The following is a 25,410-nucleotide window of genomic DNA, read 5'->3' on the forward strand; positions in this document are numbered from 1 at the left end:
AGAAAAAGTAGGCCCTAATGTCTATCATGTTGGACTAGGCCCTAACTTCCTTAATAAGACTCCTATAGCAAAAGAATTAAAATCAAGAATAAGTAAGTGGGATAGATTCAAACTAAAAAGCTTCTTTTCAGCAAAAGAAACAGTCAGTGAGGTGAATAGAGAGCCTACAGAATGGGAGCAAATTTTTACTACACGCACATCTGATAGAGCACTAATTGCTAGGGTACATAAAGAACTCAAAAATTTCAAGCACACAAACAAAAAATCCAATCAATAAATGGAACAGACACTTCTCATAAGATGATATACAATCAATAAAGAAATATATGAAAAAATGTTGAACATCTCTAGCAAGGTGTACTCTTATTATTTATGTTATAAAACCTTAATACCAATCCTGATGAGGACAGCATAAGAAAGGAAATTTGTATCCCAGATTCACATGTGAATATGGATATAATTCCATCAAAACTACCAAATCAAGTGTTGATATATATGCTTGTATGCATATGTGTTCATGCATCCATAATGTATCAGTAAAATATATGTGTGTATAAACATTAGATGAGTATCTAAAACCAAGAGAAAAATTCTAATGATTTAATAACAACAGTAGCATACCCCAAGCAAACTAAAAGAGTAGGATACTTTCTTAATTTTACAGAATCAACAAAAATTATCACAAAAATCATTTTTATTAGGGAAACTGTTTCCTTTGAGGTAGGTTAAAAAACAAGAATATCTACTACCACTATTTCTTTTTCAATATTTTGTTGGAACTAACAGATCATGAAGACAAGAAAGTGGAGTTAAACACACAAGAATTGCAAAGGAAGGCAAAATTTTCTTTATCATATTTAGTTTGTTGGGTATAAAATTTGAAATTGCTATAAATTTGAAAATTGCCAACCAGAAGTAGCATTGTGCTTATATGTACCTTAATTTAAAAAAAAATTAATCCATTAATTTCTGAATTCTATTTTGAAAGCTCACCTCTGGTTTATATTGATACTCATATTTATTTAATATTAACAAATGTGTATTGAGATTAATCTTTATTTTCTACTACTTATTACATGACTTTGATCCTTTAATTAATCTGGAAAGTCTTCAATATATTCATTAGTTTCAGTGAAATGAAACTACAGTTTCATTACAGTTAAAAATATTCAATATTCCTGTGATAATTGAATATAGTTGAAGAATATCATGTCTCCAGGGTTTTGTTATTCACAGTATAAGTTCTTTGAATAAAATACCTCAAAAACATAAGTTTTATGCACAAAACATTAGATATAACTTGAAATCCATGAGTACAAGCATAGATCTTTATTTAGCTGTTTTTAATTTAAGAATTGTAATTCTGTCTATGTTTTAATGTACTTATAAGTGTGGACCAGTTGCTATTTATGTTCTTTCAATAATTTCTTGAAAATATATTATGAAAATTATTTTTAAAAAGGAACTAAAGAGCAAATTTTAAATGATGGTAAATTTTGAGAGGAAGTTTAAAACTAATTTTTTTAAAAGAAAAACCTGTAGAATCTGAAAAATTTGGGATCAAGATTTATCAAATTAAACCAGTTCACAGCAACAAATTAATATTTGGGAATTAGTGTTTCTCTTAGGCAATTGGAAATACTCATACTGTTAGCATTCAAGAGTAATTTATTTTTTTCTTGTTGGTATGATTACCAGGAAAATTATATTTTCCATAATGTTGTAAATAGGAATAAAAACAACAAATCTGTCATTCTTTCTCTTATTTTTCTTGATATTATTTATGCCAATTACTGAATAATTTGGTTGTAAAAAGTGGTCAATGAACAATAGTAATTCATATTTATACCTTGTATTTTTGTTTTATTTTTCCAACATTTGAGTTTATTCTTTTTAAAATAATTTTTAGTTGTCAATAGGCCTTTATTTATTTTTTTATTTATATGCAGTGCTGAGAATTGAACCCAGTGCCTCACACATATGAGACAAGCACTCTGCCATTGAGCCACAACCCCAGCCCAAGTTTATTCTTTTTTTAACTTAAATTGGAAGTCTAAATTATTAATTTCAAGCATCTTTTCTTTTCCAGCATAAGTAGGAGTGATAATTTACCTCTAAGTACTACTTAATTGGAATTCCACCAGTTTGACCTATAGTATTTTTGTTATTTTAAAATTCTAGATATTTTATGTGTTCTATTATTTTTCTTCAACACACATATTTTACTAACATTTTTTAAAAATTTCAAATATGTTTTTTCCATTCCACTTTGCTTATTAATAATTTCTTTTAGTCATCTTTGGATGAGGGACTGAAGTCAATATGCTTCAGTCATTGAAATAGCTTCAGGCTGGTATGACCTTGGAAGTGACCAATATCCATGAAATAATCTGTGCTTTAAGAATATATTTTGGGGAGAGGGGAAAGAAGATGGCGGCGAAGGGACTGCATCACCCCAGGGCGCCGCGTCACTAAGTGGGAGAAAGACGATGCAAAACGGCTGAAGGATATCTTTGGGAAGTTCAAGTGAAATTGAGGTGCTCCAGAATCTAGTGGACAGATTTCCATCGTGCGAAGTTCGGCTCTGAGAGTTCCATTTCCCCGCACGGAGGGTCGCATAGCCTGACAGGCGATCGCCCGGAGGCTGGAGTCTGTGGCGCGCGCCGGGGAGCGGCAGGGTGCCGGAGCGGGGGAACAGCGATACGGATCCGGGGGGGCTCCCGCCAGTGGTACATCGGAGCCCTTAGCGCTGAGTTCCGGCTTTGAAACAGAGGAGAGAAGAGGCCCAGTTTGGCTCCAGACACCGGTGGGACCACAGTGGAGAACAGCAGCCGCCATTTCGGAGAGATGATGTAATCATCCCCGTGTTCTACTGATCTCAGCCCATTCAACTACGAACAGGTGATATCAGGCTGGTATTTGCCTGCGTCTAGCAGACAGATTTTCTGCTCAGGCTCGGGGCAGGGGTTCTTGTGGAGAATACTCCTAGAGGCTCGTGCCTGGCAAGGCGTGCGCCGGGCACTGAGCAGCTGGATTCGGGTTCCCGGGGCTAACCTGGCCCAGGTCTGAGAAAACTGCGGAGACTGCCGGTGGAGGCCAGCTCCAAGTGGAGCGTGCGCTGAGCTTGGGGCGACTGGGTTCTAACTCCTGGAACAGTTTTGGCCTGGGGCTGGGGAACCCGTGGGGGTCGCTCCTTGGAGCCAGCTCCCAGCGGAGAGTGTATCAGATCGGAGAGGCGGGGTTCCGGCTACCTAAGCTGCTTTGGCCCAAGGCTAGGGAACCGGCGGTGACTGCTTCTCAATCGGGGTCCGGCGGGGTGTTGTAGGGACAGAGTGGATCTTCCTCCTGCGCCCAGAGCAGGCCAAGTGACCCGCCGGCGTGGTGCCATGACACCCCAGACGCAGCTGGGGCTGAAGAGAGCAGCCGCCCACGCCTAGAATAGGACCAGCGATTCCGCGGCGCAGTAGCCAAGTAACCTCATTTGGAGTAGGGGCTGTGCGGAGCTGCCATCCGAGCAAGCAGGGCAGGCAGACCTGCCGCCAACTGGCAAGACAGGCCAGGTAGCTTGCCAGCAGGGTGGTCACGTAACACCAAGGCAGTCGCGTCACACTGGTTGGAGTGGGGGTGGAGCAGGGTCGCCGCCCGGGTCCGGAGGGGGCTCAGCAACCCGTTGGAGAGGTAGTTAGGTACCCCCATTGGGAGTGGGGGCTGTGCATAACTGCGACCCACCGGCCTAGAGGTCTGCCAGCGCGGTAGACTCGTCACACCAATTGGAGCCGGGGCCCAGCTGAGCCGCCACCCACATCCAGATCAGGACCAAGGATCCCAGGGCGTGGTAGTTACATTACCACAATTGGAGTGGGGGCAGAGCAAAGCCACCACCCGTGCCCGCAGCGGGGGCAGACCTGCGACCGATCAGCGGGGTAGACAGACCACCATAATTAGAGGAGGAGCACAGCCAATACCCGCCCTGCAAGGGAGACGTCCCAACTATACAAGAGCAACATAAATAAATAGGGGGTAAATTTCAAAAACACAACAGTGGCACCAAGCAGAAAGAAACGTCAGCAGTATGAAAAGACAAGGAAAGAAAGGACCACAAGCAATGCAGGTCAACTCAACTTTAGAAGAGGTAATAGCTGCAACAGATGGAATGTCAGATAAAGACATCAGGATTTATATGCTTCAGATGATCTGGAGTCTCAAGGAAGACATGAGACAGCAAAATCAGACAATGAAAGATCACATTGACAAACAAATCCAGGAAGTAAAAGATCAATTTCACAGGGAGATAGAGGTAATAAAAAACAAACAATTAGAAATTCTAGAAATGCAGGAAGCTATAAACCAACTTAAAAACTCAATTGAGAATACTACCAGCAGAGTAGATCACTTAGAAGAGAGAACATCAGACAATGAAGACAAAGAATTTCAACTGGAAAAGAACATAGACAGCTCAGCAAGTCTGCTAAGAAACCATGAGCAGAACATCCAAGAATTATGGGATAATACCAAAAGACCAAATTTAAGAGTCATTGGGATACAGGAAGGCACAGAGCTCCAAACCAAAGGAATAAAAAGTCTTTTCAGTGAAATAATACGAGAAAACTTCCCAGACTTGAAGAATGAGACAGAATCCCAAATCCTAGAAGCCTAAAGGACGCCGAATGTGCAAAATCTTAAGAGATCCACACCTAGACACATTATAATGAAAATGTCCAACATACAGAATAAGGAGAGAATTTTAAAAGCTGCAAGAGAAAGAAAGCAGATTACATTTAGGGGTAAACCAATCAGGATAACAGCTGATCTCTCAACACAGACTCTGAAAGCTAGAAGATCCTGGAATAATATATTTCAAACACTGAAAGAAAATGGGTTCCAACCAAGAATCGTGTATCCGGCGAAATTAAGCTTCAGATTAGAAGATGAAATTAAAACCTTCCACCATAAACAAAAGTTAAAAGAATTCGCAGCTAGAAAACCATCTCTTCAAAAAATCCTTGGCAAAACATTACAGGAAGAGGAAATGGAAAATAACATTGAAAACCAACAATGGGAGGTAGGACAGTAAAGGGGGGAAAGTAGTCAAAGAGGATAACAAATCAGGTTTAGTAACATCAATAAACAAATATGGATAGAAGAACAAACCATATCTCAATAATAACCCTAAATGTTAATGGCTTAAACTCACCAATTAAGAGACACAGGCTAGTAGAATGGATCAAAAAACAAGACCCAACAATATGCTGTCTACAGGAGACGCATTTGATAGGAAAAGATATACATAGACTGAAGGTGAAAGGTTGGGAAAAATCATATCACTCATATGGACCGCGGAAACAAGCAGGAGTGTCCATACTCATATCTAATAAAATAGATTTCAAGCCAAAGCTAATCAAAAGGGATACAGAAGGACACTTCATACTGCTCAAGGGAACCATACACCAACAAGACATAACAATCATAAATATATATGCCCCAAATAATGGTGCAGCTGTGTTCATCAAGCAAACTCTTCTCAAGTTCAAGAGTCTAATAGACCACCATACAATAATCATGGGAGACATCAACACACCTCTCTCACCACTGGACAGATCTTCCAAACAAAAGTTAAATAAGGAAACTATAGAACTCAATAACACAATTAACAACCTAGACTTAATTGACATATATAGACTATACCACCCAACATCAAGTAGCTACACTTTTTTCTCAGCAGCACATGGAACCTTCTCAAAAATAGACCATATACTATGTCACAGGGCAACTCTTAGACAATACAAAGGGGTAGAGATAATACCATGCATCTTATCTGATCATAATGGAATGAAACTGAAAATCAATGATAAAAGAAGAAAGAAAACTCAAGCATCACCTGGAGAATGAACAATAGGTTACTGAGTGATCAATGGGTTTTAGAAGACATCAAGGAGGAAATTAAAAAATTCCTAGAGTTAAATGAAAACACAGACACAACATATCGGAATCTATGGGACACATTGAAAGCAGTTCTAAGAGGAAAATTCATTGCTTGGAGTTCATTCCTCAAAAAAAGAAAAAACCAACAAATAAATGATCTCATACTTCATCTCAAAATCCTAGAAAAAGAAGAGCAAAACAACAGCAAAAGAAGTAGAAGGCAAGAAATAATTAAAATCAGAGCTGAAATTAATGAAATTGAAACAAAAGAAACAATTGAAAAAATTGACAAAACTAAAAGCTGGTTCTTTGAAAAAATAAATAAAATTGACAGACCCTTAGCCATGCTAACGAAGAGAAGAAGAGAGAGAACCCAAATTACTAGCATACAGGATGAAAAAGGCAATATCACAACAGACACTTCAGAAATACAGAAGATAATCAGAAATTACTTTGAATCCTTATACTCCAATAAAATAGAAGATAGTGAAGGCATAGATAAATTCCTTGAGTCCTATGATCTGCCCAGATTGAGCCAGGAGGATATAGACCACCTAAACAGACCAATAACAATAGAGGAAATAGAAGAAACCATCAAAAGACTACCAACTAAGAAAAGCCCAGGACCCGATGGGTATACAGCAGAGTTTTACAAAACCTTTAAAGAGGAACTAACACCAATACTTTTCAAGCTATTTCAGGAAATAGAAAAAGAGGGAGAACTTCCAAATTCATTCTACGAGGCCAACATCACCCTGATTCCGAAACCAGACAAAGACACTTCAAAGAAGGAAAACTACAGACCAATATCTCTAATGAACCTTGATGCAAAAATCCTCAATAAAATTCTGGCGAATCGAATTCAAATACATATCAAAAAAATTATACATCATGATCAAGTAGGATTCATCCCTGGGATGCAAGGCTGGTTTAATATACGGAAATCAATAAATGTTATTCACCACATCAATAGACTTAAAAATAAGAACCATATGATCATCTCAATAGATGCAGAAAAAGCATTCCACAAAGTACAGCATCCCTTTATGTTCAAAACGCTAGAAAAATTAGGGATAACAGGATCATACCTCAACATTGTAAAAGCAATCTATGATAAGCCACAGGCCAGCATCATTCTGAATGGAGAAAAATTGAAGGCATTCCCTCTAAGATCTGGTACAAGACAGGGATGCCCTCTCTCACCACTTCTGTTCAACATAGTCCTCGAAATACTGGCTAGAGCAATTAGACAGACAAAAGAAATTAAAGGCATAAAAATAGGAAAAGAAGAACTTAAATTATCACTATTTGCAGATGATATGATTCTATACCTAGCAGACCCAAAAGGGTCTACAAAGAAGCTATTAGAGCTAATAAATGAATTCAGCAAAGTGGCAGGATATAAGATCAACACGCATAAATCAAGGGCATTCCTGTATATCAGCGACAAATCCTCTGAAATGGAAATGAGGACAACTACTCCATTCACAATATCCCCCCAAAAAATAAAATACTTGGGAATCAACCTAACAAAAGAGGTGAAAGATTTATACAATGAAAATTACAGAACCCTAAAGAAAGACATAGAAGAAGACCTTAGAAGATGGAAAAATATACCCTGCTCATGGATAGGCAGAACTAACATCATCAAAATGGCGATATTACCAAAAGTTCTCTATAAGTTCAATGCAATGCCAATCAAAATCCCAACAGCATATCTTGTAGAAATAGATAAAAGAAACATGAAATTCATATGGAATAATAAAAGACCCAGAATAGCAAAAACAATACTAAGCAGGAAGTGTGAATCAGGCGGTATAGCGATACCAGACTTCAAACTATACTACAGAGCAATAGTAACAAAAACAGCATGGTACTGGTACCAAAACAGGCGGGTGGACAAATGGTACAGAATAGAGGACACAGTAACCAATCCACAAAACTACAACTATCTTATATTTGATAAAGGGGCTAAAAGCATGCAATGGAGGAAGGATAGCATCTTCAACAAATGGTGCTGGGAAAACTGGAAATCCATTTGCACCAAAATGAATCTGAATCCCTATCTCTCGCCGTGCACAAAAGTTAACTCAAAATGGATCAAGGAGCTTGATATTAAATCAGAGACACGGCATCTGATAGAAGAAAAAGTTGGTTATGATCTACACGCTGTGGGATCGGGCTCCAAATTCCTCAATAGGACACCCATAGGGCTAGAGTTAACAAATAGAATCAACAAATGGGACTTACTCAAACTAAAAAGTTTTTTTCTCAGCAAAAGAAACGATAAGAGAGATAAACAGGGAGCCTATATCCTGGGAACAAATCTTTACTCCACACACTTCAGATAGAGCCCTAATAACCAGAATATACAAAGAACTCAAAAAATTAGACAATAAGATAACAAATAACCCAATCAATAAATGGGCCAAGGACCTGAACAGACACTTCTCAGAGGAGGACATACAATCAATCAACAAGTACATGAAAAAATGCTCACCATCGCTAGCAGTCAGAGAAATGCAAATCAAAACTACCCTAAGATACCATCTCACTCCAGTAAGCCTGGCAGCCATTAGGAAGTCAAACAACAATAAGTGCTGGAGAGGATGCGGGGAAAAGGGCACTCTTGTTCATTGCTGGTAGGACTGCAAATTGGTGCAGCCAATTTGGAAAGCAGTATGGAGATTTCTCGGAAAGCTGGGAATGGAACCACCATTTGACCCAGCTATTCCCCTTCTCGGTCTATTCCCTAAAGCCCTAACAAGAGCATGCTACAGGGACACTGCTACATCAATGTTCATAGCAGCTCAATTCACGATAGCAAGACTGTGGAACCAGCCTAGATGCCCTTCAATAGATGAATGGATAAAAAAAATGTGGCATTTATATACAATGGAGTATTATTCTGCATTAAAAAATGACAAAATCATAGTATTTGGAGGGAAATGGATGGCATTAGAGCAGATTATGCTAAGTGAAGCTAGTCAATCTTTAAAAAACAAATACCAAATGACTCCTTTGATATAAGGGGAGTTAACAAGGACAGGGTAGGGACGAAGAGCTTGAGAAGAATATTTACATTAAACAGGGATGAGAGGTGGGAGGGAAAGGGAGTGAGAAGGGAAATTGCATGGAAATGGAAGGCGATCCTCAGGGTTATACAAAATGTCATATAAGAGGAAAGGAGGGGTAAGACAAGATAATACAAATGGAAGAAATGATTTACAGTAAAAGGGGTAGAGAGAGAAAAGGGGAGGGGAGGGGAGGGGAGGGGAGGGGGGATAGTAGACAATAGGACAGACAGCAGAATACATCAGACACTAGAAAGGCAATATGTCAATCAATGGAAGGGTAACTGATGTGATACAGCAATTTGTATACGGGGTAAAAGCGGGAGTTCATAATCCACTTGAATCAAACCGTGTAATATGATGTATTAAGAACTATGTAATGTTATGAACGACCAATAAAAAAAAAAGAATATATTTTGTGCAATGGTTGGGTGCAAAATTATATATATATATAATTTTTTCTAATTATATAGTTGAAATAGTCTCAATATTATTGTTTTTGTCTGCTTGATCTATCAAATAATTAGAAAGGTGTGGCAATATTTGTCACTACTTGGTAGATTTCTTAATTGCTGTTTACAGTTTTTCAAATCTGTTTTATACATTTTATTCTCTCTCTCTCTCTCTCTCTCTCTCTATATATATATATATATATATATATATATATATATATATATTTGGAGTATTTCTTTAGAATATTATATCTTCCTCTTAGATTGTTTTTATTACAGGGTGAATCTCTTTATCTCTAGTCATGGCTTAGTTTAACTCTGTTTTTTTCTGATATCAATAAAACTACACTTTATTTTGATTAATATGTTTGCCTGGTGAATCTCTGTCCTGCTTTAAAGATTTTTTTCACTTTTTGACACTTTGTTTCAAGGGTGTCTCTTCTAGACAGCAAACAGTCTGGTCTTATTTTTTATTTCATACATGATGACAAGTTGTGTCCTTAACTCCAGGGATAATTCACAGTTACTTTTAAGTGATTAATAATGTATTATCATTTCTAATTTGCACATTATATGTCCTTCCTTTTTGTTCGTTCTTTCTTTTATGCTTTCTTATGTATTGAATTATATTTTTGTCTGGTTAAATTTTTCTTTATATCGGTTTGAAACTTTTAAATATATATTTTATTATACAACGATACCTCTTTCTACCAGCTTGCTTATTTAACAGTTATATTTATTTAGTGTATTTACCTTCTTCTCAAAACATAAAAGGATCCTTTAATTCAGATTGTCTTCAATATGTTCATGTTTTGTCCATGCCTGGTTTTTCTTAATATAAAAGAGGCATTATTGTCTTTTTGCAGTGAATATTTCTTTTTTAAAATATTTTTTTAGTTGTAAATGTATACAATATCTTTATTTTATTTGTTTATTTTTCATGTGGTGCTAAGGTCCCAAACCCAGTGCTTCACACTTGCCAGGCAAGCACTCTATCACTGAGCCACAACCCCAGCCCCAGTTTTTTTTTTACAATGTGCAAATATTTTACCAATTTTTAAATTGTGTATAAAAGCATATAAGATTAACCATCTTGATCCTCTTTAAATGTACAGTTCAGTTATGTTTAGTATATGTACTCACATTATAATGAGATAAATCTCCAAAATATCTTTATCTTGCAGATCAAATCTGTACTCATTAAACAAGAAATTCCCTTTTTCAACTCCTGCCAGCACCTGGCAACCACTACTATACAATGTTTCTGTAAACTTGACTACTTAGAAACCTTGAGATATCTCATATAATTAGAAGCATATAATATGTCTCCTTTGCAACTGACTTATTTTGCAAAGTATTATTTCTTCAAAGTCTATCCGTGTTGAAAAATAACAGGATTTCTTTCCTTTTAAAGACTGAATAATATTCCATTGTATGTATATACTGCATTTTGTTTTACCATCATCTGTGGGTGGCCATTTGGAACTTTTTCTTTTTTTAGTTGTATAGAAATCATTTTCTTTTCTCAAAACTTCAAAGTGATCAGCTAAAAATATAAGCAGGACTAGAGGTGTCCGAACAAGAAGAAATACATTAAAATGAAATTTATTTTAGAAAACTGAAGATATTGCTGTGGGACTAAAATAAACAGTATGACATATCATGTCCCAAGATGTAAAGTTATGGTATAGTCAAATTTTCAATTTTTCCCAAATTAATGTATAGTTTTAATATAATACCAACAAATTTCCATTAGCTTTTTGTTTCATATTTGAACTACATTTTTCTAGAGTTTATTAAAAAATAGAAGAGTTGGAATAACTGAAGAAAATTTGAAAACAATGTTAATGAGGTGAAGTGGTCTGCACTATATACAATGGTAGAAAAATGTCATAAAGCTTCAGTGATTCAAATTCAGCTGTAATGTCAAAGAGGATTCTGCATCAATGAATAATCCAAACAGGGCAGAATTATGCCTGTGAGAATAAAAGACTTATTTGCTTATTTAAAGAGATGAGTTTTCAAGTGAATTTGAAAAAATGGATTTTTTCAATAAATAGTACTGAAGTTATTTATAAGGATTTGAAAAAAATAAAATTTTACTCATATTTCAAATTCTTTCTGAACAAAACATCAGAAACTTTTTCATATTCTGGGGAATATACCTTACTTTTATAAATTGAAAATGAAAAAATATATAACATAATTTATTTTGGTCATTTACATAAACTTTTTTTCTATAAAAACAAAAAATACAAGTCAGAATGGAACTTATAGCATATAAAGAGAACACAAGTATTATTCATTGGTCTTATTCTATTGTAAACCAATAAGTAAATATTCACATCACAGTAGAAAATGACTAAGAGAACAGATGCATCATTGTAAATAGATGCTCATTTAGTATATAAAATTGTTTACCCTCTCTTTATCAAGGAAATGATGGAACAAACAATGATGTGTCATAAATTGGCAAAGATAGAGTGATAATACCAAGGGATCCTTGATGGTCCAAACTCCAGGAAGTAGAAATTGAAATAACCTTTCTGAAGAACATTTGGTAATCTGTGTCACATTAACAACAACAACAAAAAAAAAAAAACATACAACAACAAATATCCCTGTGCATTCACCCAAAAATTTATCCTAGAACAATGATCTGAGTGTGTTAAAAGATAGTTATTTATATTAATGAAAAATTAGAAACAAAAGCAACTTTGAAAATTAAAAGAAAACATTGATTTGAGAAAATGTTTATAATATGAATTTTTTTAAAAAATGGGCTCAAAATTATAGGAATGAAAATATTTAATTTATAAATTACATACATTAGAGGTAAAATTATAGAAACTATATACCAGATTAATTCATATTTCTACTGGGTAAGTTTACAAATATATATTTTTATTTTTCCACAGCATTTTATTTTTTTAGGTCTGTCTTTTAAAGCAATGTGAATGTACTTAATGCTACCAAACTGTACACTTAAAAATGGCTAAAATTATATATTTGATGTCATGTATATTTTACCACAATTGAAAAAAAAGTTGTCAGTTCACATATGTCTTTTTAGGATTGAGTCTCCAAGTATAAAAATTCCTGTTTGATCTAAGCCTATGCTAGATGTTGCACAGTTCATGCTGGTTGAAATCAAGAATGTACAGCTAAGAATATGGCTGTATTTTGCTGATGGGAACACACAGTATAGATTCTTCTGTCCCTTGGATATGATTGATCTTTGAACAAGGGCAGATTGCTTATGTCTTGAATAGAACTAATATATTCTCTATTTTTTGTCCAACTCATTGAAAGGCTGTCCTTTGACTCTTTTCTTTTTGCAAACATTTCTTTTTGATCCCTCATCTATGTTTTACATCTACGGGGTCAATTCACAATAATTTATATTGCCAAAGGCACCATGTAAATTCAACAATCACCATATATATTTTTGATTCTATTAAAATAGATATTTTCTGATGCATAAAAATTTAGATTCTTTTTTTTAAAAAGAGATGTATTTTTCTGATGTGCCAAATAAATCCTTGCTATCAAGAATCTCACAAATTAATAATAGTCATATAATTGCTAGGATGAAAAATTACTGAAGAAAGCAAGATGCAACTTGGGTTCTGAAGAGAGCTCAGATTTTATTGGGAGATTCTAGCATGACTGAAGAGTTGGAAGACAGGTGGGGGGGGGTTGTAAAAGAGTTTCAAGGCACAGGGAAAGCGAATGTGAAATGCAGGTAGACTTCAGCACACCTTGGGGAATGTAAGCTAAAACTGGGATGCTTTTTCAGGGCACAACTGTAAGAAGTTAGGAATGAGTAGAATAAATCTTATGTGTTGGAGATTGTGGAAGAGAAAGTGGAAAAGGTGGATTTGGACTCGAGAGTTTTTGATAACCAGGCATTGATGGGATCCAGACTTTACTGAGATTCATGTGACTATAAGTGTAGAACATGCTGGAGACAAGTGAAGCTAAAAACCACTGGAAGCCATTATATCATTGGCTATGTAAAAGCTTCTAGGCAGGGGTGTGCATTTAGGAACTAACTAGATATGTGGTAGGAGTGGGGATTAAGGAGAGGTATAAGGAAATATTTTGGTGACTAGTAGGTGATGACAAAAATCAAAATCAAAATATTATCACATGAGTTTAAGCAATAAATTGTTTTAATAACATAGTCACACTCTTGTTTCTATCTCTGATATAAATAATTCCTTATTGAAATTTGGGTCTCCCCAAGGTTCCACAACTAGGCTAGGGTCTACTTGAGGTTATGCAAATAATCTAAGGCAGGAACTTCAAGGAAAGCCCCAAGTTCTTCTGTCCATTCTATGAATTTTGAGATTCCCTTATTTTAATATCACTATTTTTTTTTCTGTGAAACTTTAAAATCACATTTTTATATTTCCTAAAATAGTTGACTTCATGAAATTGGGTGAAAATTTCTTACATTTTTTTTTCAAAATTTATGTTGTGATGGATGCCTGAATATTTACCATGAAATGAACATCTTAATGCTTTAGGATTCTCTGTATTTTTCTACATGTGATTGAATTTAATTTTGATGGGACAAATCTGATAGGATGATATCTGAGATGGTAAGAAGATTCATTTGATATAAAGCTTAAGTAAATTAGCAAACTGAAAAGTTCAAACTTGAACCCAAGGTCTTTTGATTCCTACTCCAGAACAGCTTTAATTGTAGGAAGAGATGTTAATTATTTCTCCCTTTACTACAATACAATTTCAGATCTGAACAAAAATTTAATGTATTAATTATTAATTAACACATTATAATATGTTATAATTATTAAATATATAATTAATACATAATGATTATTATTTAATTATAACAATTATTGTAGGGATTGACAAACTTTTCTGGTGAGTAAATATTTTTGCCTTTAGAGGGTAGATAGTCTTTGTTCAAATGCTCATTTCTAGCATTGTAGTGCAAGAGCAGACATGGTTGATATAGTAAGGGAATGGATGCAATAATACTTTATTCACAAAAGTAGGTTGCAGGCAGATCCTGTACCAATCTCTGATATACTCCCCATGAGCCTTATTTCTGAGAGAAAAAGCTGTAGTCAATCCAGAAAGTTTATTAGGCTTGTTTAGGTTTCTTTGGGCTGGAACCTAACAATCTATTTCATCTTGTTGCTTTTGAATCTAAACTCTATCTAAAGAGCCATTTAATAATCAATCCGGTTGGCAATGTCTGCATCTTCCCTCTCCTCAGCTCTAAAGATGTAAATGTTATTGTAATTGGCCATTTTATGGTGCCCATGGACTTTGTTTAGGTAATCGATAATGTCTTAATTGCATGGACAAAAGTTAGTCGATTACATTTTTCTCCGGAGACTTGCAGACATCCAGTCCCTTGAGCTGTTGCTCTGTCTTTCTTCAAGATTCTTCACTCTGCAGCTTTGTGAAGCAATGCCTTTAATAAGCAAATTTAACAGCAATTGTATCACTTTAACATTGCATCTAGACTCCTAACAGATCACAGGAAACATGAGAACTGTTCTTTGAATCTCCTCCATCTCATGTTCCAAGGGAAGATGGTTAATTTTAACTCAATACTTATATTTACCATCTGAAATAAAATATTTGTATAATTGTACTATGTAGTATTCATTTTATCTTTCTTTGAAAGATGCAATATGTTTGCATAAAATAGCATAATATGAAACAACAAAATATTTTCCAAGTGCTTTTGATTTGTAATGCAAGTATGAATTCTGCTGGCAATTTTAGTCAAAGGCCAGAATTTTACTTCTATAGTCAAAGCCTTGGAGATTTGATTTTAGAAAACCTATCTTTATTACATTTTCTACTTCTAAAGGACTCTGTGTTTTATATTAGTGTCAGGCCAGTTTTGTTCCTCCACGGTGCTTGGAGTTTAAACTAGAAGATTAAAAACAAGATAGGAAACTTTCCTGTGTGTGTGTATGTTTGTGTGTGTGTGTGTGTTGTGTTGTGTGTATTTATTCTAAGTATTTGAATATTAACTATTAACAATCCAACCATGTCATTTTTAATTTGGGATGTAATTTGATGATATACATCCAATTCATCGATTTTTTTTTCTCATGCAGGAGGAAATTGAAACTATTTTCACACCATTGTAAAAACTCCCCTTTAAGCAGAGAGAGGAGCCACAAAATGATCCATGGTTATCTTTTTTGTGTCTGTTTCTACTTTTGCTGTCTCTGCTATAACAAATGATAATAAATGAGATCATATGGAGTTGAAACTCTGGTGGTTGCTATAGGGAAAATATGAATGCAGAATGAAACTTAATATCAGGCAGTGGTGGTATTCCCTATTTGTAGCAGACTTAAAGTAAACACATAGTTAAGTGAGAAAGCCAGAAATTATTCTCCCACTGTATCCCGAGAATAATCTGAGGTTGCATGGGAGAGGAAAATATTTGGGTAACATGGAAAAAATAATTTAGAAACTAAAGTGTTTTGACAATCAAGTGTTGAGGATTTTGAAAAAGAAAGAAAAAATGATCAGTACTTTACCCTTGGATACTTAGGGAATTAAAAATTTTTTCCTGTAGTTATAAATGTACAGAGTGCCTTTATTTTGTTTACTTTTATGTGGTGCTAAGGATCAAATTCAGTGCCTCACATGTGCTAGGAAAGCAGTCTGCCACTGAGTTACAACCCTAGCCCCTATTTGGGAAATTTTTTCAAACAGTCTTTGAAAATATTTGAAACTAAAAAATTGAAGGAAAAATAGATAAGGTTCAAAATGGAATGATAAAAATAACTATTAAAACTAAACACTAATAGTAACAACTGAATAAGTACTAATTAAATAATAATGCATGATGTATTGTATTTTAAAAAGTATATCTTATTTTTTCATCCTTGGTAGAATTTTGTTTCTTAGTACATTAATTAAAAAGTAGATGTTAATCTATATGAACAATTGAAGCTGTGCACCTAGATGGAAGATGCTAAGAGAAATTTTTTGTGTGTGATATTGTGTCTTCATACTAGGAAGGAGTAGGCAAGCTAGGATTGATTTGCCATAATTAGTACTTAAATTTTTGTCAAATATTGTGTTTAAGAAAGGGAAGAACTATATGTTTTCTTCACAATATTGGTAGGATTTTTCTGTAATATAGGTTCAGGGTTATTGATTATATATTTTATCTCTTTCATTATTCCTTCAGATTTTTATAATCAGCATTTTCTTTGAGCTCTTTGAAAATTGTTATAAATTATTATTTTATAATAGAAACATTTCAAATATTCATAATTTGTTGCATTTGGGCAAAGTACATTTCAATGTCAACAGGAAAAAAAACACGTATACTGTGAGCCATAAGCATATTAGATAATTTAAGCAGAACAGAGTTAGAATGAGTTTTGAAGACACAAAATGATTTCCAAATGAATTTTACTTAATTTGAGCACATTTCTAACATTAGATTGATTGTACTTTTGTTGTAATCAAGTAAATAAAGAGTTAATTCTTTGAAAAGTAAAGAACTTTTATGAAGCAATGAAAAAAGTATCTTTCTTAGAATTGCTCTTGAATTATCTTTACAAAAAGCAGCATCATTCCAAAACAAAGTACAGAATAAAGGACATGTACAAAATCTAACTTGAAAGGCTTTGAATATGTATTCTTGGACCTTAAGAAGAGTAGTGACATATGAGTTTGATTATAGTTTCAAGGATACATTTAAATGCTAGGAATGCATTTAAACATTTCAACATACACAATGATATTACGTTCTGGGAAAATGGCACCCAGTGGTTATTTTTAACATAATTATAGATATCTGACTGTTTGTCTTTGAAATGAATTATTAAAAAGAAGACATTCATGAAAAAATTGGAATTCTTCATAGTTTAAATCATATTTATCATAGAAAATTCATAATAAACTATTCAAATGAAGATTTGTTTTATTTGTACAAATAATTGTTCAAATTCACTTCACAGAACGTTGGGTTAATTTAATTCCTTCTAATTTTTAACATTGTGCTTCTATTGGAATTATTAATGAAAATGAGAAAACATGGTTTGGGGGCATTTAAGAAAAAAAATATTAGGGTGATTAAAATATAGAAAAAAGAAAGAAATAGCTGTAAGTTCCTTTTCACTGTAGTTTTGGTTCCTTCCTTCCAGGATTCAAATTCATTTTTACTTTGTGTGTTGTTTTCCTCCATCTTACAGATTGTCTTAAATTTTACCACAATGGACCCATACAAGAGTAGTTTGTGTTGGTATGACTACATTGAAGTAAGAGATGGGTACTGGAGGAAGTCACCTCTCCTTGGTAAGTGCTTACTTATCTCCTATGTGGTTACACAAGTATTCTGTCCTGTATAGAGACCATCCGTTCTCTCAAGGGTCATCTTAGAGTTTAAATGTATGTAGTCTACATTGCTTTTATTTCAACCACCCTTTTCCAAACACACTCAGAGAAATGAAGACATTGATTAATTGACTTAACTACAAGTGGATATTTGGATCTGAACGTAATGCTTGAGCATAGCTTTTTCATATATTAGGGTTATAATGATAATTCTTCAGTATGTTCCTGTTTTTTCAGCTTCATAATTGTGATTTTTTAATTCATAATTTTTAAACATTTATTTTTTAGTTGTATGTGGACACAATACTATTTTTATTTTATTTCTATGTGGTGCTGAGGATCAAACATTTTGATGAAACAAAAACAGGATCAGGTGTGAATATATTCTGTGGGTGTTCTGTGTTGGCTGAGGCAGTAGCTGAGGCAGTAGTGTTCTGTCAGGTATTTGATAGATTCTTCCTGTGCCAAGCATATTCGTTGTTTCTATAGACGTTGCTGTTTTTTCTTCCAAGAGTTTTTCTGTGGCTGAGAAAACAAAAACACTTGTAGTTTGTGTCATTACCTGTAACCAGATTTGGTCCCCATGTAAATCTGCCATCAGTGCCTAACCACAGACCACACTATTAACTTGTATGAGGTGGTTTACTGTTGCCCTGTTTAACTTAAGAGGTGAGAGCTGTTGTGAGCGTGTGTGCTTCTATGTGGATATTTTCTTAATTTTTCCTTTTTTTTTTTGAGATTGTGGCTGCTTTTATTATTAGAAGTAGCTTTGTTTAGCCATGTTGATGTGTTAGACAGATTTCTTTTTTCTGGACATCCAAAACCTGTTGAATGGACATTCTTAGATTAAAAGTGACAGCAGCCTGAGTAAGTTGGAGATCTGTGGAAATGTTTAAAAATAGGGAAGTAATGAAGAATTAAAGTAATGTGAACAGTCAGGTTGAGGAAAACATTGTCTTGTACGTTTAGTCTCTTAGCCCAGATGAAGCCATGTGTTATATACATTTGTGTATTCTAAAGGAAACATTTCATTAAGCTCATATAAATCTGAAGCTAAAATTTGAGTTAGGTCCACCAGACTGACTCAATGTGATATGGTCTTCATGTGAAAAGATTTCTCCACCAATTCTTGTAAACCTTTAGCACTCAGAATGCTTGCCCTATGTTCATCTGGAAAGGTGTAAGCATTATAAAAACTCAGGAATTATAAAAAGTCCATATCCTCTGAGCGAGAGACTAATTTTAACAGATTTTCCTGGCAATTTTCATGCATACTATAGCTTAAAATGCACTATAGGAACCTCTAATTCATTTTGCATCTTGGGAAGATATTGTTCTTTCTTTTCACTGTTGATAAATTTGCTTTATTTAAATTGGCTACCAGTTTTCTCATATTAAAATTATGCATGATGTCATTTTCAGAGGCACACAAAAGTAGATAGAAATGTCATGTATTTATAGAATTATTTCATGTGCTTTGTCACATTTAACCATTTGTCATTATGTGAGTTCTTAGAACCCCAAGGTAGACATACAGTAAGCAATAAATTTTTGTGGAAGGGTTGCATAAGAAAGGAAGAAACAATACTTAGTATTGCATCTATTTTTCATTATTTTTACCTCTAGATATGCAATTAGAAAACGTCACATCTCAGACTGAAGTCTTAAAGTAATGTTGGTTATTCTACCTATAATTTCACCAATTGCAGCTTTATAGATGAGATAGTGTATGCAGTAAGTTCCTTGGAGTATCCCAGACGTTGTCCTGATGGGTTCTCATTGACTGTGGCTAGAGAACCAACTTCTGTTTGGACCAGGAGCACATTTGTCAGCAAGTCACTCTCCTGCTTACTGACCAGATGGAGACCTGAACCAGTGTCTCGAGGGATTTGTGTCTTTTCTGTTTTTCACCTTGATGTATCATGGGTCCATCTGTAAATATCCTTTTTGAATTAACTCTTCTTACTACATGTGATGATAATACTGACATCAGTTGTTTGATAGTTTATAAATATATATGAAGAGAATGTTTTATTAACCTTTATTAAATAAATATTAAGGCACTATTCTAACTCTGATCACTAGGGATAGAGATACTAGCCAAACTAGGTTTTATATGTATAGTTTGTAGCTAATGTAGAAAGCAAGTAGAACACAGAATTATATTTATTTGGTGCTCTTTATTCTTTCATTTCTTTTAGGTAGATTCTGTGGGGACAAGGTGCCTGAAGTTCTTACCTCTACAGACAGCAGAATGTGGATTGAGTTCCGTAGCAGCAGTAACTGGGTAGGAAAAGGGGTTGCAGCTGTCTATGAAGGCAAGTCACATTGAAGTTAAGAAATGAATGTATTTTAGATCTCTCAGCTAAGTGTCCTTTTTTCCCCCAATTTCATTAGAATGATTTTGTGACCATATTTAAAAGTTTTAAATTATAACATTTTGTGAACATGCATTTCAATATTCACAAATTATTTTTATAAAAAATTCTCCAGACATTAAAACTGTTAAAAACAGCCAGTTTTCTTGTATCAATGATATAATAACAACAAGATGTGCTCAGAGAGGTGTGGGAGAAAAAAATCCAAATGGCACAAAGTGTTTAAAATTTGTTTCACAATACTATTAAAATAGTATGAAGACATTATTTTCCTTTGTCCTGATTTTGTACATATTTGGTCCCAGAACTACTATTATAGGAAACTACTATTATAGAAAACTGCACAGAAAGTAATTGTGCGCATTTCTAAAGCATGTTTTGTCTAAATCAGAGAGTCAGCATTCGAGGAAGAATTTATTGCATGCTTTGTCCTATGCTTCTCTAAAACAATAAGATAGCATTGTGCTTCCTGGCTTTAAAAACAGCCCCTTACTCACCATGTGGTAGACAGTGGAGACCCTTGCTTGTATAGGAGTTTAGGTAATTTCCAAGACAGAGATTTTTGCTTCCCTTAAACTTTTAAGTGAATGGAAGCATTTTGCTTTAAAGATTAACTGCACAGTGGTGAAGAGGAGTATTTGGATGAAGCCACAGTTGTTGAGCACACAATGCTAGCTCACTGCCAGAGGCCCATTCAGCTCTGTTCAGGGTGAAGCTTGTCTGCTGATGAGCTATTTTACCTGCAGTCAAAGCAGTTCAGGAAATCATAGAACAAACTCACATAGAATATATTTATAAAATTCCTAAAGGCTTATATAAGTTTAAGACATTCATTTTTTCAGGGGTGAAAATGTGACATAAGTGTGATCAACAATTATATATTCCTTGACTGATAGTGATCTACTATTTATAGTTAAGATAACTACATGTTTTACCCTCTAAATCTGCACAACAGTATAACCAGCCAACTCTGATTTTTGTATAACCTGGTTTTTATGTTCTTAGTTACAGGAACTGAACTTCAACATTGGCTTAATAGAAAATGAAAATGAAGTGCCATGTCTAGTTCTATTTGTTTACTTATTTTTGTTTTCTTCAGCTATCTGTGGAGGTGAGATACGCAGAAATGAAGGGCAGATTCAATCTCCTAATTACCCTGAGGACTATCGTCCGATGAAAGAGTGTGTGTGGAAAATAACGGTGTCTGAGGGCTACCATGTCAGACTGACCTTTCAGGCCTTTGAGGTAAAGTCTTTTAGGTGACCTTCATGGGGCATCTTCTCCATAAATGACAGTGGCATTTAAGGGAATCCTTATTAAACCAGTAAAGAAACAGAGAACCAGCCTTTTAATCAGTGAAGAAACAAAGTATCAGCTATAAAATGTAACATCAAAAGCGAAAGGTTTTTTAAATTTTTTTCTCCCTTTCCTCTTGTTACAGACTTTTTAAAGAAGATTAAAGCGAGTTTACATTAACTTCGATATTTGAATTAGGATGTTTGAAGTGCTGACAATAGGGTTTTTTTTTTAATTTTTGACAAATGTGTAGGCTTATTTCACAATACTACTTGGAGGGTCCATTAAGTAATAGAACTTTTATTTCTCTTCTAAGAGGTTAAAAGGTAGACTAGACAATCTTTTTTTTGTTGTTGGGAGGAAAAAACCTTTTTTTTTTTTTTTTTTTTGCTTTTTACCTGTTAACACAGATCATTGTTTACATCAAATATAGAAATTCAAGTGTTCTTAGGAGTTTTCAACTTCATCAAAAATATTTGTCAGGAAGATCAGAGGCACCATTTTATTATTAGATGAAGGGGTGGAATAAACTAAAGATGAATCAGAATTCTGGATCAAAGTCAGGGTCTCACATGACTAGGCCCAAGCTGGTTAAAGTGTAATGTTTCGTGGAACAAGAGAAAAACTGAAGTAGTGATTTGAGGATAAGAAATGGGGGAGTTTTCCAAGGACTCTAGAGCATGTTTGAATCAAATAGTAACTTGAGAAATAGAGGCCAAGGTGAAGAAGTGAAGACGAACAATGAGATGGTGCTGGATCTAGATGCCATGATTGGAGATTCTCTCTACGCTGATCAGAAGCTTGATTTACTGCGTAAGTTGTCAAAAGGCAGTAAAGGGCCCGTCTATCAACAGCTAGGTTGCTCTTGCCACCGAGGGCAATGATCAGGGTCCAGGCTGTGGATCTATAACAGGAGCCTCAGGGGAATCTAGACATTTTCATAAGCCCAGAGATCTTCACACACACTCTGTAAGCTGGCGTTCTGTATTTCTTTTGTACTTTTCTCTATCTTCTTCCCCTTACATGTGTCATTTAGTTTCCTAGATATTTTTCTCAACATGAAAAAAAATTCTCTGCTTTGATCAGGATGTTGTATTTTATGCTCAAAACTACTTTCCATTTTTGGTAATATTGGTTCTGGAATTATCTGACTCACATTTGAGTTTTGTTATTTCATGGACACATAGGAGTGCAAATATCGTTTATATAGACTAATTAACAAGGAACTAAGATTGAATGAAAGGTTTTCACTTGCAATTCAGACTGGAACTGATTATTGAAAAATTATCTACCGAATGGTCATATTACCTGTATTTTGGGATATTTCAAGAATTAAGACATTAGCTGTCTTTCAATATATAACTCATTCGGTTATGGAATTCTCTCATTACAGAAATTATGTCAGACAAGGCATTCATCCCATGCACCTAAGAACAAGGAAAGATGAAATTACTGGCTTGGCTGTCTGTGCTTTTATTTTATTTTTTATGTATCAATGCAATAACTGATATTCTTCAAAAACAGGATAGGTTATGGACAAATAGGAAGCATTTGCAACTAGGCTGTTCCTGACATGTCATTTAATACTTGTTGGCCAATTAAATGAATACATGATTACTATGCTTTGGGATTGAGAAAAGTCAGGTAATAGTCTGACTGATAATACCTTTTGTTTTCTACAGTTTCCTGTCCTTTCTTCATTTTGCCATATGTCCCTTATGTTTCTGCCTGTTTCACTTAGATACTGGGCATATTTCAACGCGTAACCACACCAAACTTTTATCATCCTCATTACAACCACTCTTCCTCAACTCACCTGAGTTCTACCTCAGCATTTGGTGTCACCATTTACCTACGGAATATCCTTAATTCTATTCTTTTTCCCCTTAAGCCTCCTCATGAGGCTCTGAGCAATTCCATTAGCTTTGTCTTCAAATTATGCACATACATCATGACTTCGTAACAATTTCTGGCTGCCACCCTGTCCCTGTCCTCACCTCTTTGTTTGGAACTCTTGCTGAGCACCTCAGGTCTCAACTCTTTCCCTACCTGTCCTGTTCTCTATAGAATGGCCAGAATGACGCTGTTTCAAGTTAAGGTGGATGGTGACGTCACTTACAATCACCTGCCTGGGTTACATCAAACCTAGAGTAAAATCCAGACTCAATTATGGAGCAAGACACTCTGCAATTCAGTCTTTAATATCCTTCTTTCTCTTCCTATGTCAGCTAGCATCCAGGACCTTCCTATGTCATGGCATTTGACACTGATATTTACCTACCTCTAGATCTTTGCTCTTATTCCTTCCTCACATCATTCAGATCTCTGTTTATTGCTTTTTTTTGATACTGGGGATTGAACATGGAAGCATTTTACCACTTAGCCTCACACCCAGCTCTCTTAATTTTTTTTGTTATTGTTCTTTTTATTTTTGAGATAGAGTCTCACTAAGTTGCTTAGGGCCTCACTAAGTTGCTGAGGCTGGTCTTGAATTTGGGATCCTTCTGCATCCAGCCTCCTGAGTTGCTGAGATTACAGGCCTGCACTACTGTGCCTGGTGTATTGCCTTCTTTAAAACTACTTGCTCACAATGCTTTAAAAAATTTTCTTACCCTACAGTTTTTAAGCCATCACTCTTTCATTTTATTTCATTATATTTACAACAACTGGAATTTATGCCATGAATCTGTTTGTTTACATGTTTATATGTTCTTTTATATGTTTATATGTTCATTATTAGTTACAGGAACTGAACTTCAATATTGTCTTAATAGAATATTAAATTACCCCTACCTCCTAATACTATTACCTTGGGAGTTAGGATCTCAATGGTGACATTCTGGGTAGAATATCTTTCTCCTTAGTTCATACCTTTCTGGGAATTTATGCCACAGTTTCATCTTTCCCAGTATGACCTGGATTTTAATATAAGTAAAGAACATAAGCCTAAGTATCTTTGTTAATGAATTTCAGGCATCTTTGAGAAGAGGATCTTTTTGGAGGGACCAAATATTTATACTATTTGAAAAGTGCTTTGGCCTGAATGTTTGCATGCCCTGAAATTTATACTTTGAGATCCTAATTCCCAAGGTTATTAGTGATGGTCTCACTAAAATATGATTGATCACCAAAGGATAAGGATTTTACCTGTTGCTGATGCCTATATCGCCAGCACTAATGACTTCAAGATTAATAGTTGATAATAGAACAGATGGATAGATATATGTAGGTTTGAATGAAAATTAATGAAGTCTCGTGGATGGAAATTAAGATCTCCTTTCAGTATCAAAAGTATACAGGTTTCTATGAAGAAGGATACAATCCTAGACAGATAAGTTAGATTTAGAGGACTTGGTAGGCTGAGTGACTGAATTTAGGCTGGAGATCCTGAGTCCTCCTAAATCTGAAACTGATAAGGATTTAGAGTTGCCTAAATCTAGATATAGAAACTGAGCTTAGGCCATTGACCAAGTGTCACACTAGCTAGCACTAAAATTCATGTACACTTGATTTTATTTGCAAATTTGCCTATTCAGTAAAATTTGTGCAAGCCAAAAATAAATATTCATCATGCTTTTTGGATCATTTAAAGTCACACATAGAGCACCTAACATGGATATTACCAGCTGTGACGTGCTTTACTGGGAAAATGTGTGTTAGATAAGCCTCACTCAGGAATGAGTCATAGCGTTGTTGGCTGTGAGTTTAGTGTTCATGAATTGCCAGTATATTAAGGTGTCCTTAAATAGAAACACACATAAAACAAGGCTATGTACTGATTGGTTGATAAAAATTTTATGACTAGAATCTTACAAAAACCTAACACTATAATTTCCTGGGAGCAATGAATCAATCTGCTAATTCACAGTTCTCAGCAACTTTATAGAACACACTAACGACACACTGTAGTTATCAATAATCAGTTGAATATAT

At 34.9% G+C, this 25,410-nt stretch overlaps 1 pseudogene; it reads left to right on the forward strand.

Annotated features, from left to right (window-relative positions):
• Positions 1–25,410, forward strand: part of LOC144256051 (tolloid-like protein 1) — a 188,291-nt pseudogene that overhangs the window by 112,530 nt on the left and 50,351 nt on the right.

This window comes from Urocitellus parryii, chromosome 7 (assembly GCF_045843805.1).
Source record: "Urocitellus parryii isolate mUroPar1 chromosome 7, mUroPar1.hap1, whole genome shotgun sequence".
NCBI lineage: Eukaryota > Metazoa > Chordata > Mammalia > Rodentia > Sciuridae > Urocitellus > Urocitellus parryii.